The 6,379-nt window shown below is 28.9% G+C and overlaps 1 pseudogene; it reads left to right on the forward strand.

Moving 5' to 3' along the window:
• The first annotated feature begins 391 nt into the window (after positions 1 to 391).
• LOC149513517 (DNA-directed RNA polymerase V subunit 7 pseudogene) lies at positions 392 to 5,863 on the forward strand (annotated as a pseudogene).
• Positions 5,864 to 6,379: the final 516 nt, after the last annotated feature.

The raw sequence follows: 6,379 nt of genomic DNA on the forward strand, positions 1-6,379 counted from the left end.
TTGTAAATTCCAGGTTGTCCTTGAATCTCTCCGTTACCTCATGTAAGCCTCTCCAACCAATAATACAGTTCTGTCTTCACCCTACACAGCCTCGACAATTGTCCTCTCTCCATATGTCATAAACCCCTATAACCACAAAAAAAAAAAAAAAAAAACAGGTGAAATCAAATTTACCTAATTTGAAAAGATCAAAATATGTCACAGACAAGAACAATCCCTGCTGAATGAACCATAAACCATTCTATTGATCAATGAAACACAAATCATTATATTTGTAACTTCAAACATTACAAATAAACTTGAGCAAGAAATAATACTTTAATTAGATAAGATATCAATATTTTATTAAAAATACAACACAGCTAGGAAGGAAAGCAGATATTCATTGTAAATGATAGGTAAACCTAAGACAGTGTTTAGCCATGGCTAAAAAAAGGGATCAGAAAAACTATTAAAAGTTACATAAGGCTTTTTCTAAAAATAACATAAGAAGAATTAGATTATAAAAAAAATGAACAGAAAGGAGGCAAGATGATATAAATGAACGTATGAAAGAAGAATACCATAAAAATGCTAATCACCTAGAGAGTTAACAGGTTTTTGGCCTAGTTTTAAAACCGCAGGGCTGTTTTGTCTCGCTCGTTGATTTCATAAACGTATAGTTCTTGAACTTTTGCTAAAACAATTAAAACATCATATTAGTAATTTGTTTCAGTGAAATATTAACAAAACTATTCCTGAAAATTAGTGTATATATTAAAATTTTGAGGAGAAAATAAAAATAAAAAGAGAATTAACCTATAATTATTTTGTTGTTTAATTATGCGTTGAAGTACTTACTGGGTTTGGAATGATCTGGTGTGCACTCCGTAGACTTGTTGAAGAAGAAGAAGGCTGTGGTTGTTGAGGTGAAGAAGCTTTTATGGGAAGGTGAGCTGCGAACAGCCAACTTTTATCTATATGTGGAGATTGCTTACAGAGAGTTGGTAGATGCCATTGACTATGATCGGAATTCTGTGAGATTGGGAAGGTGAGCTGCATTAAACCAACTTGACAGAAGAGATTGCTTGCAGAGAGCTGGTAGATGCCATTGACTACGTAGGAAAATATTAGTTCGAGAAGAAGACTTAAATTATATTACTACTACTACTACTACTACAGTATACCAACATTCGATACTACTAAGAAATTACTCCATTCGTTGGAATATACATATTAAATATTGGCATTTGGCTTGCTGGAGTTTATAGAAAGATTTCAAGGCTTTTTAATTAAAGGTTTCAGAGCTGAGGGCTCTGATTTGAAGGAGTTTCATCATGGTTTCCTTAAGTTACAGACGAAGAAAACTTGGCCTTGTGAAGGAAATTGAAATTGCAGAGTATACTTTTTTTATAATATGATCAAAAACCCATCATTAGCGATTTTAACTCCAACAAAATAAATATTTACTTTTATACTCCACTTTCTTATAGCAATCACATGACATGCTGCTGTAACTAAATTTGGGTCATGGGTTGGCATGGACATAATTTTTAACCTAATAATAACAACTGTCATTAGAATAAAAAATAAATTATGGATCACCGAAATTCAAAGTAACAAATTCAAGTGTCTCCTCCTGCTGATTAATTTTTCAAGAATAGATATTTCAAGAAGTGACAAATGGAAAACCAAATTTCACTAAATCAATAAAAATATTGCACCCTTAAACCCTCACATTTTCAAATTCAGGTCCTAAATCAATAAAAATATAAACAAAAATTAATAAATAAACAAACCAATAAACCTTCACTTTTTTAAATTCAGGTACTAAATCAATAAAAATCCCAACATCATCGAATTAAGAAAATGAAGAATTGATCAACGGCCAAAAAGAGTTTAGGGAAAACATTATCATATATGCAGAGGTGGGTCGTCGGTGGAGGAGGAGTAAGGAGTGAGCGCTTGTGATCTAGGTTTGGGATTAAGATAGTGAAAGGTAGACCAAGCAAATGTAGACTGATTTAGGGGTTTTTAAGAGCATGCATGTCAGCCACTCCAGCCGAACCTTGAAGTCTATTAGCTTACAATTTGTAAAGTCAAAACAGTTCACCATAACCATAATCTCAAAAATTAATACATTAATTCCATTAAAAACAATTGATTAGACCATTCAAAAAACAATTTTTTAATAAATTTAAAAGAAAATGATAAGTTTAAATTTAAATATATACCAAGAATAGTAGAGCAGTGAAAGAAGATAGGGCGAAGAATCTTCAAAACCCTAGCATAATAAATTTAAATTTTCTTCCCCTTCCCCGCCACACCCATCTCTCACACTACCGCAAATCAAATTGTTCGTGCTCAAAAGCAGAGGTGAAGATGAAGAAGCGGCTTCAATTGGCAGTTTCATCGGTGGTTGTCAGACCTCCATATATCATCTTCATTCCCCCATTAAAACCTAAGCTTCCTTCTTCTCTTTCCCTTTCTCTTTCTCCTCACCCTTTCTTTCTTTTAATTTTTTCTGTTTTAGCTGTAAAAGATTCTAGTTTGTTTTTCAATCTAAAAGCTTCTTCTCTTGTTGCATTTCCAGCATTTGCCTTTTAATTATTTTTTAAGACTTCACTTACATTTACAATAAATCGCAATCTGGGGACTGGTTTTATTATAAGTTACAGATTATTGATCTTCTCTTTGAACTATATCAGTCTCTTGATTTGGATTTTTTTATTAACGTTTATTTTAAGATTATTTTTAGTAAAAAAATTTACAAACTTCACTTTAAAAACTTTATTTATATCTTACCCACAGTGCAGTACTGCATAAACCCTGCATGTGGAAAAAAGGCCAATATTTTTCTTCCTTTAGTAGATAGAAATGCAATAAAGTAATAAATTTAAGATTATCATTTTATACATTAGCTATAATTTATTTATTGATAATGAAATTTTTAAAAACTTAAAAACGAGATTAAGGAGTTGAAACAAATTTATTTAATTTTAATAATTAATTTTTTAATTTAATAAATATATTTTAGTGGAATACTTGTCAACACTCTAATTCTACTATCATTATGTAAAATATTGTTAATTTAATAAATATATTAATGTACAAAATTTGAGAAAATTTTAAATAAAATTATATATTTTAAATAAGTATTTTTACTAGAAACTTTTAGGTTTTTGTTGTTTTTATTTCGAGAATGTGAAATTTGTTGGTATATAAACGGAAAAGAAAATAGGTAAGTTGGAGGCTTATTAGGGTTTTAATGAATGCTTTTGGATTTTGAAGTAAAAAAATTGACTTATATACACACATACATATATATATATATCTAATTAAAATCTAATTAATTTGTTTTTGCTTCATCTCCCTCCCTTTATATTTACGGTTTCGATTGTTTTGTAGAAAATTATTATCAAAAAATGATTTTTGCATTTTCATATGCTTGTTTAATAGAAAACTGACTGATCAACTAAAAATTATTTACTGGTCAATGAAAAATTATTTATTGGTCAATTGAATTTGGCAGTTATTAGTTAATTATTTTTGTTTCTTAAGTAAAATATTTATTTCATTTTCATATACAGGAGCATTGTTGTATACATCTAAGTAATTTTAATAAATTTAATTAATAGAGAAGTATTATAATGTCAATATTTTTAAACAGTAAGTAGGAATTAAATATGTATATATAATATTTTACGGGGAATGATCAACTTATACCAATGAAAAATTAAAACGTTTTATATATATTTTTAATAATTAATTTCAATAGATCTAAGAGTTCATAAAAATAAGTTTAAAAAAGAAAAATGATTTAATCTTATTTCTTAAATTTATTAAAATCAATGATTAAAAAAATTTAAAATATTTTTTTGTAAATTGATCTCTTCCCATAATTTAAAAATGCAAAGTTTGAATCTTTTATAAAATGAAGTTTAAAATGATAATTTTAAACCAAGCAAAGGAACACATACACAAACATATACATAGGGAACTTAGGTGGTAATTTTAATATAAATGGTTATTTCTTAATATATATAATTACCATACAGTCATTCAATTAAAATTACGATAGATAAATGCAATAATGTATTTAAACTGGTAAAGAAATTAAAAAGTTAATAAAAATATTTTAAAAGAAATTAATTTTTATCAATCAATCATCATTACATGGCTATCCATTACACGGTTAATTTTGAAATAGTAATTGGAAGCCATGGCAATATCTTGGAAATAAATTTCAAGGTTTTTGTTGTTTTTATTTTTAAGTTAAGTTGGAGATTTATAAAGGTTCTGATGAAAGTTTTGGATTTTGGTGTTAAAACAAAATCTGATTTATATACATATATAATAATTTGTTTTTCTGTCACCTTCCTTCATATTTACATTGCAAATTTAACTCCAATTAGGAATATATCTCTAATAAGGTTTAGGAATTTGCTATATGCGGCAGTTAATTAATTATTTTTGTTTCTTAAATAAAGTAATTATTTCATTTTCATATGCAGAGCATTGTTTTTACTCATTTAAGTAATTATGATAAATTTTATTAATAGAGAAGTATTGTAATGTCAATGTCTCCGAGCAATAAGTAGAAATTAAATATACATATATATATATATATCTGTATTGCTGTAAATGCAAAGTTTTAAATTTTTTTTATAAAAAATAAAGTTTGAATTGCTAATTTTAAACCTAAGCATAGGAATACATACATACACATATACATAGAGAACTTATGTGCTAATTTTAATATAAATGATTATTTATTAATATAATTCCCATATAGTCATTCGATTAAAATTACAATAGAAAAATACTATAATGTATTTAGACTTGTAAAGAAATTAAAAAGTTCACAAAATTACTTTAAAAGAAATAATTTGTTTCAAAATCATCGGTTCACGTAAAAAGCCATTTTTCCTTTTATTCTAAATCTATCGTTTTGTCAATGATTCTGATGCCTTACTTTATAGTTGTCAATCTGGTAAATTTTCAATTTGTTAAAAACTAATCTTTTTCAATCTTGTCTGATTGCATTGTTGAAATTTGGCTTTAACATACTTGATATTGAGATAGGACTAAATCGGTTTTTGAATTCTTCAAGATTGATATTCTGTTTCTTCTTACTCTATGGACATTGGTTTCATTGCGAATTACAATCTTCTTCTTCTTCTTCTTCTTCTTTTACATTTCCCTTTTGATTGCAGTTGCAAAATTTTTCTCAAGGTGCAGTTGCCATGGAATGTCATAATCCCTGTTGACAGCTTGCATGCCAAAGGCTTGATGCTCCAAAAGGCTATAGTGGTCCGCCTTTTGGACGAATTTGCTTGCAAGAAGGCCACCAAGGATCTTGGATATTTCATGGCCGTAACAACTCTGGAGAGCATTAGGGAGGGCAAAGTTAGACAGCACAGAGGATGTGCTTTTCCCTGTTGTCTTCATGGAATCACCTCCAAGATGTTCAGAGGAGAGATTTTGGAAGGAGTTGCACACAAGGTACTAAAACAAGGAGTTTTCTTGAAGTGTGGACCAATCCAAAACATCTATCTGTCTCACGTAAAAATGCCCGATTACCATTATGTGCCTGGAGAGAATGCTATCTTCATGAATGACAAGCACTTGAAGATTGAGAAGGATGTTGTCATCCGATTTATTGTGATCGGAACAAAATGGATGGAAGGAGAGAGGGAATTTCAGGCATTGGTCAGTTTGGAAGGTGACTACTTAGGACTAGTTTCCTGAATATAACTTTCGTTTTATCTTTGTATGCTTCAGATGTACTTGTTACTGCTTTCTTAGGAAGTAGTTGACAGTAAGAGTGTTGGATGTTGAACTATTCTAGTTGTTGTAAATTCGATTGGACAAAGATGTTGAATTCTAGAGCTTACTTATGATGTTAGCTTTGTATAACTTGGTTCGGTTAAATCAGTTTTTGGTTTTTTAAATTTTTTAAAACTGAATTGAATCGATGAACTGAACAATTGCTCACCCCTAGTCAAGTCCAGCTTTCCATTTCAGAAGGGTTTATGTTTCAATGGATAGAGCAGTAGCTAAAGAAGTAGTTTGAAAGGATACCAATTACCAAGGCAAAGACTAGTGTAGATTGAAGCATTGCAAGGATGAGAAAGAAGAAAGGTTGGGACATAGAAAAGATGATACCATTATTAGATTGATCGAAAAAGCTTTGTTGCACAATATATGTAAGTTTTGAATATAAAGTAGTGAAGGTAAATATAGTTATTTATTTAGAATCAAAATCAAACTGGTTTCACATTTCTACATTTGTTATAGAGAAGAATTAATGGAAGTAATTGCTATGCTTTATTTTATTGTTTATAGAATCTATTTTATTTCTCATGTTTTAGTACTTTTGCTTCTAAGATCATACTTT

The sequence above is a fragment of the Durio zibethinus genome, chromosome 19, assembly GCF_047325235.1.
Source record: "Durio zibethinus cultivar Kanyao isolate XHJ-2024 chromosome 19, ASM4732523v1, whole genome shotgun sequence".
NCBI lineage: Eukaryota > Viridiplantae > Streptophyta > Magnoliopsida > Malvales > Malvaceae > Durio > Durio zibethinus.